Source organism: Musca autumnalis, unplaced genomic scaffold (genome assembly GCF_047663935.1).
Source record: "Musca autumnalis isolate F117 unplaced genomic scaffold, ASM4766393v1 scaffold_1, whole genome shotgun sequence".
Taxonomy (NCBI): domain Eukaryota; kingdom Metazoa; phylum Arthropoda; class Insecta; order Diptera; family Muscidae; genus Musca; species Musca autumnalis.
The window spans coordinates 310,565,658-310,580,256 of record NW_027411644.1 but is presented as its reverse complement, the minus strand read 5'-3'; the positions used below and the strand labels follow the sequence as shown (position 1 = coordinate 310,580,256).

The 14,599-nt window shown below is 35.7% G+C and overlaps 2 long non-coding RNA genes across 2 annotated transcripts; one reads left to right on the top strand and one right to left on the bottom strand.

The window, feature by feature from the left end:
- Positions 1–7,798: 7,798 nt before the first annotated feature.
- LOC141391443 (uncharacterized) lies at positions 7,799–8,119 on the bottom strand. The gene is made up of 2 exons (XR_012409655.1): positions 7,980–8,119; positions 7,799–7,917 (listed from the first exon to the last, which is right to left on the bottom strand). It is a non-coding gene; the product is annotated as an uncharacterized lncRNA (long non-coding RNA).
- A 76-nt stretch (positions 8,120–8,195) lies between these two features.
- LOC141391442 (uncharacterized) lies at positions 8,196–8,797 on the top strand. Its single transcript, XR_012409654.1, has 2 exons — positions 8,196–8,301; positions 8,383–8,797. It is a non-coding gene; the product is annotated as an uncharacterized lncRNA (long non-coding RNA).
- Positions 8,798–14,599: the final 5,802 nt, after the last annotated feature.

Genomic DNA, 14,599 nt, shown 5'->3' with positions numbered 1-14,599 from the left:
TTGAGCAGCTACGACAACCTACTTTACATCATTGTAAAGGTGATATTTTCTACTTTCCTTACCAGGTTTTGCTTTTGATACACCTCTTAAAGAAACAGAGATATTGGCTTTGAAATAAAACGTTGACCATTCTCCAAATAAGTTTTTCCATTCCGACCCTTGAATTTTATCCGACCATCATTAAAATCAGTAGGCTCCTTCCTCTGTGGGACCCTCATTAACCCCCAAAATTTCGTGACTATCCGATCAAAATTGCGACCTGTAGCGTGATTACAAAAAAATCGGAAAATGTGATGTATTATCGGCTATTGCCATATCTCTGCTATTATACCACCTACGACAGCCTACTTTACATCGTTGTAAAGGTAATATTTATTACTTTCCTTGCCAGGTTTTGCTTTTGATATACCTCGTAAGGAGACAGAGATATTGGCTTTGAAATAAAATGTTGACTTTTCTCTTTTTTCCAAATAAGTGTTTGCCCATTCCGACAACTAAATATTATCCGACCATCACCAAAATCAATATGCTTCTTCATCTGTGAGACCCCCATTAACCCTCAAATTTTCGTGACGATCCGATCAAAATTGCGACCTGTAGCGTGATTTCCAAAAAATAGAAAAATGGGATGTATTACCGACTATTGCGATATCTCCGTTATTTGCTTACCTACGCCGACCTAGTTTCATCGTTGTAAAGACGGGATCTTCTACTTTCATATTCAGGCTTTGCTTTTGGAAAATTTTCAACCAAAGCTGTGATATTTGTCAATATAGTTAAAATTGCAAAAATTAAAATTGGAGTTTTATTTGCTACTACTGCGATATCTTCGTTGTTTGACCACCTACGAACACCTACTTTACATCATTAGGTTTTGCTTTTGGTATACCCCATATAGAAGCTGAGATATTGGCTTTGGAAAAAAACGTTGTCTTTTTATCCACCTAAGTTTTTTGCCCTTTCCGACCCCAAAATATTATCCGACCACCACCAAAATCAATAGGCTTCTTCCCCTCCGGACTCCGGGGTTTAGATGGACAGATGGACGGACGGACTGACGGACGGACACACATAGCCAGATCGACTCAGCTCGTCGAGACATTCATTCATATATAAGTATGGGTCTACGACCATTATTTCGATGCGTTACAAACTTTTTGGCCAAAACCAACTTATAATACCCTCCCCACATAGTGGTGTAGGGTATGTATAAATACCTAAACGCCCAAATGTTGTTGAATTAATTAAATGAAGAGTATTTTACAGAAACCACCAGTGGATGGCCGTGCACAGCATTGACTTAATATGATGGGAGCGAGAGTGATAACGAAAAGAGTTATTTAATAGTACATGAATATGACTCCCCCATAAATAAAAAGTACAATTGAATTGATACATGAAATGTTATGACTTAAATGCTAAATAGTTTTTTTCTTTTTAACTCAAATTTAATTTAAATATTGTGGTGCAATGGTTAGCACGTCCGCCTTGCACTCAGAAGGTCTGCGGTTCGAATCCCAGGCCAAGCAACATCAAATTTTCAACGGTGGCTAAATTCCCCCTCAGTAATGCTGGCGACATTTCCTGAGTATTTCAGCCATGAAAAACTTCTCTACAAGTGGTGTCGTAAGGCACGCCGTTCGGACTCGGCAATAAAAAGTAGGTCCCATATCATTGAGCCAATATGAATCGGCGTGCACTCATTGATATGATAGAAGTCTCCCTTGTCCCTTCAGGGATGTTGTGGGAACATATGTATGTATGTAATTTAAATATATGTACATTATTAATTAGAGTTTCTTAGAGTAATTTCTACCAGTTGTTTTTCTATCGAACTTTACATCTCTAATTTCATTTTGATATTTTTATTTTCTCTTTACTATATTCCTATCTCTCTTACAACCTTATTCGTCCACAAAATTATGTTCTCCTTTTTCCTTTACATCTCTAATTATGTACTTTGGTTTCTGTTTAATGCTTTGAAAGCCTAAATTTTTAACTAATTCTCTATCACAAAACTTCTGACAGTCATTTCTATTTTCATTTAATATTTTAGTTCTTTTAATTTTTTCATTAACGATTTTCTCATGAAGTTTTGCCCATATGGATTTATCACATTTATTGTGAAGAAAATTATTAGGTTTTCGCCGGTAGATGAGTGTTTAGAATCATTATAAATTTCAATTTATAAGTCATTGCCTTATCGTCCATATCACGATCTCTGGAGTCTAATTTAAATAAACGAATGTGTTCATTAAGTGTCAGGTGGAATCAGAATTGCATGTGTGAGTATTTGGGGAAGTGAAGTGGTATTCTATATTTCCTGTATTCCCTTGTTTTCCAATGGACGCAAACCGTTCTCTCAATTTTTCTACAATTGTCAAGGAATTTTTATCATTTAAATGATGGATAGTAACATGTTTCGTCAACTTATCTATACACGTCAAAAATGTTAATGTTTTATTTAGGAACCATACATCAATATGAACAATTTCATTAAAAGTTATGGGGGTCTCCGTGAGCCATAATTTTGGGTTTAGTATTGTGTATGTCGTTAGGATGAATCGGTATTTGGTGAAAACCCTTGGCTAAGTCTAATGTTGAAAAATATAAACACTTCTTCATTTTAGAAAATAAATCCTCCATATTTGGCATAGGAAATTTGTCGCTGATAGTAACGTCATTAATTTTCCTATAATCAACTACGACTCTCCATTTTTGCTCTCCAGAATTATCTTGCAAAAAATCACATTTTTTATTATATTCACTTATCGAATACACGCTAATATCTAACGGAAGATCAAGTTCTAATAGACTTTGGCTTCCCTTAAATGGGCTATAATCTGGAAATAAAACTCTATCGGGTAATGGTTATTTTGAAATGCGTGTGAATCGCGAAATCCTCAAAATAGCTTGATGGAAATTTTGAAATGTGGTACATTAGAAGTGTAATCTTCATTTTTATTATTCTACTTTTACTTTGGACAGATATCCGTTATTTAAACGGTTTAACCGTCAATCGAATAACAACGTAAAAAAAACTCGTTTGCTTCAACGTGTTTTTACCATTTACGTGTTTTTATTAATTTACGCGGTCATAGCTTCCGCGAAAATTAACTTTAAAGCCATATTTTTGAGAGTTGATTAAAAACACTTCGTTTGATACAACTATGGTCATATTTCGTAGTACACGGCAATATTTCGCGAATTATAACAGTGCAAACCTTGGCTTCATAAATGTTAAATTTTTTTGACTTTTCGCCATATACACTTTTCGCTAAAAATTTGAAAAAGGTGGAAATAAGCAAATCGACAACAAAAGCCTCCAACAAAATGTGAGGAAACAATTAACTTTCTTCAAAATATATTTTTGCAAATTTTAGCGGATTCTTCGCGATATCTCAAAAATAAAATACGTCAAGGATCTGTCCAGATTTTCGGTATTTTGAAGTATGTGGATTCAATATCCCACCGAAATGGCTGAAATTGGTTATTTAGCCTTCGTTGGGGGTATGAAAGCTTTCACTTGAAATTTGTTGGTATAGGTTCACTTTTACATATAGCCTCCATAGAACGGTACCTCCCGATTTTCAGTATTTTGAGGGTTGTGGCCACAGCGAACCACCGAAATGGTTGAAATTTGGTATTTAGTCTTTGTTGGGCGTAAAAGCCTTTCTGATTGAAATTCGTCTGTTCCTATATCCCCGATAAAAGATTTTTGGTATAAGTCCACGCCTCAGTATAGCCCCCATTGAAATATACGACCCTATTTTCGGTATTTTGAAGGTTGTGGCCTCAATATTCCACCGAATTGGAAGAAGTTTGGTACTTAGTTTTCGTTGGGGATATAAAACTTTCCCCCAGAAACTCGTCGGTGTTGCTCTACGCCTTAGTATAGCCCCCATAAAACGGTAAAACCCTATTTCCGGTATTTTGAAGGTTGTGGCCTCAATATTCCACCGAAATGGCTGACATTTGGTATTTAGTCTTCATTTGGGGTAATAAACGTTTCATATGAAATTTGTTAGTATAGGAACATGCCCCATAGAACGATACCTCCCCATTTTCGAAATATAAGGTTTTAGCCTTCTTTTTTCAGCGAAATGGATGAAATTTAATATTTAGTCTTCGTTGTGGGTATAAAAATGTTAATCTGATATTTGTCGGAATATGCCCACGAATTCATATAGCTCCCATACAACGGTACCTCCCGATTTTCGGTATTTTGAAGGTTGTGGCCTCAATATCGTTGCAGATGTATCCTCCAGAAGTATTTCGGTACTCCCGACTTTTGCTATTATTCAGCCTGAATATCTGAAATTTGGTATATTATTACAGCTACAAACATTCTTTGTAAAAAACCAGTCAGTATAGGTTAATTGGAATATTGTGTTCCCAGTAGATATTCAGGTTTAAGTCTAGCAGGTATGGTACAATTTTATGTTTTTCGAGGTTTTTTTCTTGCTGAGAATAAAATTGTCAAAGAAAAGAGAAAAATATTGTCCAGCAGATACAAACTATTTTTGGATATGACAACTATTATTGTTGGATATGACAAAAACAATTGTTGTAATTAACAAAACGATTGTTTGACTTACATAAAAACATGCGGAATCTAACAATATCTTTACAATACATATTTTGCTCTTCGAATATTGTTGGATCAATCATATTTTTTTCTGCGTGTAATATCCACGCAAAAATATTTACCCATATCTATGTATTGGATGCCACCGTGGTGCAATGGCATGTACACACGCCTTGCACTCAGAAGGCGGTTCGATTCTCCGGCTAAGCAATACCAAAAATGTACAACGGTGGTAAAATGTGGGCGACATGTCCTAAGTAGAGTTCGGTAATCTAGTTCCTTGTACTAGATCCAAAACGTATGAGTAACATCATAAAATTTAACGTGTGATATTAAGTATACACAGTTTGTTCATAGAAGAAAGTTTGGCAATTGGAACTGCGAAGTGAACTAGATAGTTCCTATGGCACAACTCTAGTCCTATATAGATCAGCCATGTAAAACTTCTCTGCAAGTCTATGACACTCCGTTCGGACTCTGTCCATATCATTGAGCTAATGTGAATGAGAGAAGTCTCTCTTGTCCCATCTGCGATATTTGTGGAACAATTATTATTATTATCTACCATCTCAAGTCATCTACAGATCCTGTGTTATGTGAAAAAAGAGAATTACATAAAATGTATTATAAAGATAAGGGATTGATTGAAGGGCAATACGTGCAGCTGCACCAAAGTCTCTACTAGTAGCTGCACTTTGACCATACAACAGACCCATCACAACAGCTCCTAAAACAAGTGATAAACCTTTCATTTTGCCATTAAATGAATATGTGATTTTACTACGGAATGCTACAGCGGCTATATGGTTTTTATATGGCTTTTCAACAACAGAGGTGTGAGAAAATGAGTTTTATTTACATACATAACTATTTGCATGTTAAATGCGGAGCGTGTCATAGAATATGAAAACCTCTTGATAATTAAAAATGTCAATAAAATTTGCCTTGGTCTGATATATATGTTCATACGTATTTTTATTATAATTTTTATCTTATTAATTATGACTTAAGGAGTTAACCAGAGCTGCGCAGCCCAAAAACCCTTTTAGTATGATATTTCCAAGTTGTTATTATGATATTAAAAGTCGTTAAACAAACTGAAAAAACATATGCCACTACCACACCAGATATACCTGATAAGTTGTATCACATAATTGGTGGTTGTGTGAAAATCTCTTCTGCTTTCAATGGTCATTCGCAACAAAATCTTCGATCATTCAGCTTAACTCTAAGGATAAATTAGTTAATTTTAATAAAATTAAATTAATTAATACGAATTCTAATAATTTAAAAAATATAATGATTAAGTTCTAGACAATCTTTTATACCCTCCAAAATGAAATATTATGATATAAACTGAATTAATTAGGAAGGAAATGCCTGAAATCGGGCAGTGTGTCCACAATTTTATCTGGATACGTTTTTATGACAACTGGAAACCCCAAATACCTAGTAATAGGCAATTCTGTCGGAAATCTTCACAATATTCGAAATATTCGTAGCAAAGTTCCGTGACCACTGGGTACCTCAAACGTCAAATAACAGCTAGTTCCGTTAAAAATTTTCGTTGGACCATGCTTCGAATATATATATGGATATAATAATTCAGCCGAAGCGATTGGCGATTTGTAATTACACCAGCCATCTCTTCTACGCTCGGGTATAAGACTATAGAGTCCCCATTTGGTGAAGTAGGGGCTTCTGTATTATTCGCGTTCCCACACACTTATTTGCATGAAGTGTTGTCTCCATCTGCGTGTTTGTTCAGCAGTGTATGTCAAAACGTCTTCTGACTACTGTTCAATTTTGTTACATTAATTTGTTTTGATATTTTGTTCTGGCTTTCCTCAGCTTTATTTTCATAGTCGCCACCATTAGCTCGTGGTCGCTGTCAATATCAGCACCTCTGTTGGTGCGCAGGCACCCTCTCCATTTGCGGCGTATAAAAATATGGTCTATTTGATTGTTTGTGTCACCATTTGCTGACATCCATGTATATTTATGGATATCCTTGTGTGGATAATGATCCGCCAATAACCAGCTGAAATGTTTGGCAAAATTCAATAAATGGTTCCCCATTATTCTTCTTTACTTCCAAGCCGTGTTTTCCCATGTTTTCACGTGTGTTGGTACCGATTTTTGCGTTGAAATCTCCTGTCAGAAGTAGTACGTCGCGCTCCGCTACTTTTTGGATAGTGGCAGTAAGCTGACTACTCAGTCGGTGCATAGCATTGCACAACCGTAACATACTTTTTGACATCGCAGTAGAAACGGGCCATTATAATGCGTTCCGAAATTGTGCTCCACGAGTAGAGGGTTTTACGCAATTCTTTGCTTATTATAAAACAGACACCGTATTCGCTTCTGGTTTCATTTCCACTAAACAACAAAAGGTTTTCATTTGCAGATATCATCTCGCCATTTCAAGGCCAGCGCATTTCGCTTATACCCAATACGCCAATATTGTACTTTTTTGCTTGTGCCCCTAATTGGGAAAGCCTTGAAGGGTCCCATAATGCACGAACGCTCCATTGTCCTACTCTTATCCGGTTCCGTTTGCTAAAGGTCGTCATCGTTCCGTTCGATTCAGTTTCTGTTTCTCTTGTATCAGGTTTATGTGTAAGATAGATGGGTGATTGGTCCGTCGTATCCTATGATGGTACTGGGGCTGCCTGTTCATAGCCACCATCCCTGGTACATGTGTACACGTTTATATAGTGAGCCGCTTGCTAAAAGCAGACGCCCGCTCGCAGGAACTAATGTTTTCATATAAGTACATGGTATTGGTTATTGTAGTGGCGCCAAATTCTCGTCTCGTTGAACCAGGGATCTTAGGCACTCGGACATTTACTCCGAGACTCTCCCCCCAGCTCCGCTGAGCTGTCCACGACTGCTTATTTGATTCGCCGCTACCCAGTATATCTACTGGGCCACTATCCGCAAACTGTGGACGGGTCCGCTCCCCATAGGCGGAGTAGCATAGAAAATATTTTTTGTTTATTTTTAATTTATAATAAAAAAATATTCATTTCTCGGAAACCTACATATATCGACTTAATCTGTCTTGGGTGGGCATTATAAATTGGTTTTGGCTCAAAAGTTTTTGGCACATCGAAGTAATGATCTTAGGCCCAACCATTGTATATTCCACAAATTGAGTGTGTCGAGGAGATGAGTCCAACAACTTATTATTAAAAAAACTATATGCAGTAGATTCAAGTTGATTAAATTTATTATTCAAATATTTCATATTAATAGGACCTTGGCATTTTTACTTGTGCTTATTTACGGAATTATGGGTTTCTCATGTGGGCTCTGTGTATACGACACTAAGGGAAATTTTAAATAAATTAATTTTAAAAAATATGAGAATATAGGATTTTTTGCTTACCAGTTGACCACAGGCTATCAGGAAAAATGGCAAAATATATAGTACAAGTTTCATGTTGTTTATTTGTGTCTCAAAGTATTGACAACTGATTTATATGGCAGTTTACTTCTCATGAAGTAACATCGATGCATTAATTAAACCACGAAGCTAAGTATGAATAAAAATTAATTTTTAAAATCCATATGAAAAATTCTTTAGTATTTACATGTCACCGTTTTGTAACTGAAATATTCCACAACACGAAATGCTTATACATCTTGAAAATGCTAAGTTCATTAATATGATCTAACACATTAAAAATTTTTTTCCAAAGAAGTATCCAGTAAGTCATTGTTGTTATTTCAGTGAATTGAAATTATCCAAACAAAACACGCTTTAACAATGAAACTTATACCACTTGTAGGGTTTTGGGGTTTTCCGGTTTTTTATCATTCCCGGAAGCGAGAATCACAAAATGCGAGGCTGGCCCGTTTTCCGGTTTTTTATCATTCCCGGAAGCGAGAATCACAAAATGCGAGGCTGGCCCTTTTTTAAAAACGCTGTTTTTGCAAAACTTACTAACGTATCGGTTAGAAAATTAATTTGCGAGGCAACAGTGGTATCTTCGACCCTTAATACTTTTTAAATATGTTATATCTCTGAAACTACTGAGCCGATTTTCCTGAAAATTTCGGAAAATATACCGGGATGACCTCTACACTGTGAGAAAAATGCTTCGTTGTATCAATAAAAGGGTTTCATTGATGCTATGAAATGTCCCATTAATATAATGAAATGTTTCTTTCATGCTATGAAACTATACGTTATTTAAAATTTAATGATTTTTGGTTTCATTGTATAAACGAAACGGATTTCATTGATGTAATGAAACTTTTAATTTTTGTAAAGTTAAGAAAAATATGTAAGTTTTAAATTCAAACTAAATAGAATGAGCAAAAAAGAAATAGTATGCAAACCATTTAAAAAAATGGCGAAAAATTTTTTATATTCGATGTTTTTGGTTTGCTCCAAAAATTAATGAAACAGTTTAGTTAAAGAAATGAAAAAATTTCATTAAATAAATGAAATAGTTTCATTAAATAAATGAAACATTTTTAAAATACCTAATACTATCTTATCTAATATTATCTTAGGTATAGGTATTATTACCCTTTTTGTATTTGTATTCTTTGCAAATCTGTTAATTTATAACATTTGTCTTCTAATTTTTTTGTCTTTTTTAAACAAATTATATTTTTGACAATCACAAAAAGAACACATATCCCAGCCAGCATTTTTTGAAAATTTTAATCAAATTCGAGTTTTTTTTTTGATCCGACTGCACGATTAAAAAGCTGGAATATGAGCTCATTTTCTGATTGGGTCTTTTGGTTTGTACATTTAACATATATAGCACATTTAAAAAATAGGACGCAGGGTATAACCCGCACCTCCGAAATTTAACAAAATTTATAGCATTTTTTCACCAAGGACCATCCCTGTACATCATCTGAAAATTACATGGAAATCGGTTTAGAAGTTTTGAAGATATATCACGTTAAAAAAGTGGTCGTGGCCGGGTCTTAAAGCTACAAATAAGTCCCTTGGTTCGGAGTCGCAAGCACCATTGTCTATCGAATTAATTTCGTGCTCGGGTCTTAAGGTCACAAAATGAGTACCTAGGGTCGGAGAATCGAAGGGTGGAAGTTCGGAGCATGGTGGTTCGTTGCAGAGTGGTTCAATATGTAGAAGTTCGGAGCGGGGTGGATGGGAGGGTGTGGTTCGGAGGTTGGAAATACCGAGGATGAATGGATGGATCGGAGGGAGGAAGTTCAATGCGGGTTGGTTCGGAGGGAGGAAGTCCGCAGCAGGGTTGAAGGTCGAAGCAGGGTGGATCGGGAGGTCGAAGCTCGGGGCGGGGTGGTTCGGAAGGTGGAAGTTCGGGGCGGGGTGGTTCGGAGGGTGGAAATTCGCAGCAGAGTGGTTCAGAGGGTGGTTGTTCGGAAGAATTAATTCAATCACCCGTTTCATTTTTGCTAAAATAGCGGTTTTATTAAATCAGACATAGTGGAAGTACCAAACCCCTCCGAAATTCAACACAATGTATAGCCTCTTTTAACCACGGGTCTACGAACTTCGGAAGTTGAAAGACGAAATTAGAAAAGGTGACAATTGAAAAAACTGGGCATAAAAGTGGGCGTGGCCAAGTTTTCTTTGCATAAAAACCCAAGTCGGGTTATGGCGCACATTTTACAGAAAGAATTGTCGAATTCGATCCAGCCGTTCTCCACTGATGTCATTACCAACGAACGACATTTGATTTTTATTTTTATAGATATAGCATTTTTAAAGAAATAGGGTATAGGGGAAGTACCCCGCCCATTCCGAAATTCAACAAAATTGTTAGCCTATTTTGACCGGGACCATCCCTCTACATTCCCTGGCAATTTCAGAAAAATCGGTTCAGTAGTTTTTGTAGAAATGACAGAAATTGAAAATTGAAAAAAGTCGGTGTGGTCAAAATTTCGTTGCATAAAAACCCAAGTCGGGTTATGGCGCACATTTTACAGAAAGAATTATCGAAATCGGTCCAGCCGTTCTCAACTGATGTCATTACCAACGAACGATATTTCATTATACCCTATACCACAATGTGAAAAGGGTATTATAAGTTTGTTTGGGTAAAAATTCATGTAACACAGCGGAATATTCGTCGGAGACCCCCAATGTGGTATACCAATCTTCATATCTCGACGAGATAAAGCGATTCTGAGATGTGTGTCTGTCCGTCCGTCCGTATGTCCATTATAAATTGTAAACACGCTCCAGGCCGCAATTATGGACCGATCGTCACGTAATTTTGTATGGAGGTCGGGTTCAGATCAGAATAGATCCCTATTCTTATTGGTGATGATCGTGAAATATTTAGCTGGTAAAATGGACCAAAAACATAATATTTATTCATTTTTCTAGCGGCTCTGTAGGTCTCAATAATAGTCCGATCAACGCGTAATTTTAAATAAGGTTAGAGTATATCAGAAAGGAGAAGCTTGCAATTTGAGATGGCGATCGGATAATATTTAGAGGGTTAAATGAACCAAAACTTTTGTGTGAAAATGGTGAAAATTTTTAATATACAGCTTATATCTTAATTCATGGAAGTGACATTCCGCACAAGTGAGATATACTTGAAAGTGGAACGCTTGACCTTTCAATTGATGCCAATTATGTTGGTGTGCATGATCAGAAAACAGAGTTACAGCCTAATATATTCCGTTATTTGTTTGTAGTGTAATAATAAACTCGCTAGAAGTCGCAATTACACATCAATAGTCACGAAATTTTGCACCGGGTAAGAGTATAGGTCGAAAAAGATGCCTACAATTTTGAATTTGTTTTTTTCCTTTATTTTTCCACTTGGGAACATAGGGCTTCTACAAGATTGTTCCAACTTATTCTATCGTTACATAATATTTTGATATCATCTAAAGTTGTGTTTGCTTTCTTCAGCTCATTGAGTATGGTTCTGCGCCATGTAATTTTTGGGCGGCCAGGGCGGCGTCTGCTTCCTTGTGGGTTCCATTCCAAAGCCATCCTGGAAATGCTATTGTGTGATTTTCGCAACGTATGCCCTATCCATTTCCATTTTCTCCTTGCAATCTGCCGGGCGATTGGTTCTTCATTTGCCATCTGGTATAGTGCAGGGTTTGAGATTTTGTTGAATTATGATCTGATATTCTTTAGCGGATGAAATGGACCATTACTTTTGTATGAAAAATATAAAAATTTTATTTTTGGTCGATATTTTAATTCCTTGATGGCATACATATATATTTCGCAAAGTAGCCTACATATGGGAAAAAACTACTGACCTTTCCTCTGATGTAAATTGCAATAAAGTGTTTGCTAGATAACGGGCCTACTGCCTAGTATATAATGGGTTCTGTGTAGCGAACCACATTTTTATCCCATATTACATATTGTCTCTCCAAAAGTTTATGTAACACCACGAAATATTCGTCCTAGACCCCTTATTTGGTATGCCAAAATTCATATCTCGACGAGATAAAGCGATTTAGCGATGTGTGTCCGTCCATTAAAAATTGTAAACAAGCTTAAGGCCGCAATTATGAACCGATTGTAACGAATTTTTTAATGAGGTTGGGTTCGGGCCAGAATAGAAATGATTAGTTTTTGGTGATGATCGTGAAATGTTCAGAGGATAAAATGGACCAAAAACAAAATTTTAACCAATTTTGTTGCGGCTCTGTAGGTCAAAATAATAACCCGCAAAATTTTAAACAAAGTTTGAGTTTATGATGAAGAAGAAGCGTACAAACCAACGTGAAGATGAGATAATACTTAGCGGGTTAAATGGACTGAAACTTTTGTGTGAAATTGGTAAAAATTTCAATAACGTAGCGGTTAAACAACGGAAGTAGTAGTACTACATAAGTGGGTTTCAATACATTTTAGTTTGTGTGAACTAAATTTTCCTTCCCTGCTACAAAAATGTCTTTGTCATGCTAGATAACTTTTTGGTTTTGGTCATAAGTATTATACATTACATCTCTGATATTTGATAATTAAATGTTCACAATCATTGAAAAGAAGTTCCATGGAGAGCGATTGTCCAGGGATAGTGGTATAGGGTATCCCATGGTCGGCTCCGTCCGACTATAGACTTTTCTTACCTGTTTATTTTTTGTTTTTGCTAAAATGTGCAAACCGCTAAACAGATTTCTATATTTTTGGTTCCATTTGAATCGTCGCGATGTTTAGATTACGTACATGTTTTTAGAATATTTTTCCGATGCATAAACAGCTTAAATTTTAATAAAACAAGTTGCAAGCAAGCATTTTTTTAATTCTTTCTTAATTTCCGCGAAAATGTACTCCTTTGTCACTAATGGGACCTCAGTAATCATATAGTACGTAGGAAGCCCTTAATTAACAATGTTTCGCAATATAATGAGTAGCGTTGTTTTAAGATTTATTTCTTATTATCAGAATTAAAACCGCCATAACTTTTGCGCGCAATAACCAAAATTAGTATCGTGAACAGATTTGAGAATCGGAATTTTTTTCCCAATCTATGTACAAAAAAAAAACTTTTTTTAATTTTTTTTTATGGAAAACTAAAAATTTTTGATATTTCCTCATATACCCTTCTAGCCTAAAGGCTGAGGGTATAAAAACAAAGATAAGGGGAACTTATACAAACAAAACTCACCAAATTTGGTTTTTTACCACGGTATCGAATACAGAGAGAAGAGAATAAAATTTTCGAAGAAAATATAATACAATTGTCTAGCGGACCCAAAATATTGTTGGATATGACAACAACAATTGTTGGTATTAACAAAAACGATTGTTGGACTCACATAAAAACATGCAGAATCTAATAATATCTTTACAACATATTTTGCTCTTCGAATATTGTTGGATCAATCATATTTTTTCTGCGTGTAATATCCACGTAAAAACATTTATCCATATCTATTGGATGCCACCGTGGTGCAATGGTATGCACACACGCCTTGCACTCAGAAGGCGGTTCGATTCTCCGGCTAAGCAATACACCCAGAGACAAAAATGACAACATCCGTGTATGAAATGACCACATCCGTGTATGATAGTGTATCAACCACGTTTGGTGTCAAAATGAGCACGCCGTTGTCATTTTGACACCGAGATTTTGGCAACGATTTCAACAACAAACGTGCATGAAATGAGCACATACGTGGTCATTTCAAGCACGCCCCGTTGTCAGATTGTCAACGCTTCGTTGTCAGATCGTCAACGCTCCGTTGTCAGATTGTCAACGCCCCGTTTTCAGATTGAAACCAATGGTGGTCATTTTTTTGATATCCGTTCCTTTCCCATTTTATACCCTTAGTAGAAGAAATGAAACTTTTTGAAAAGTATTTTATTAAACGTAACCAAATTCATAAATTCAATATAAATACATATTTGATTTGACAAAACAATTCGAATTACATATATTCAATGTATAGAAACAGATTAAATTAACTTAACTCTGAAATAAACTTTTCCATTATTCATAAGATATAAGTATAAGTAAAAAGTTGTATCCCCCTTCAGAGAACCAACTTCATACGAAGCTCTTGCATCGGACAACTTCGGCCATTCTAGACGAAATGTATGGCTACTTAAATTTTTTATATCTCTTTGCCGTATGTTAAAAGATCTTTTCCATTTTCGCAGATCGATCCCCAATCATTACATTCTCTTAGTATCCTTAGCTTTCAATGAATTTTCAACTGATTCATCAACTTCGGGAACATCTTTGTTGCAAAAATTAGGAGACGTGTGAGTTGCTGCTTTGCTTGTGCTAGGCTCTGAATTCAAAAGCTTTATTTTTTGGACTTCTTGTTTCTATACTTGGCATAAAGTTTTCCGCTTGCGTTATTCTTTCCTTTTCTGTAATAATAATCCTAAAAATAAAGACGTTTTATAAGTTAAGAAACTACATAATCAGATACGTTATTTATATTGTTAATCTTACCCTCATTTCGTTTTCAAGAGGAAAAACGGAACAATATTCGTCCAATATGCGCATATAGTCTTGAGCGTAAAGAGTGACATTGTTGGTTAAAATATCTTCAATATTTATATTA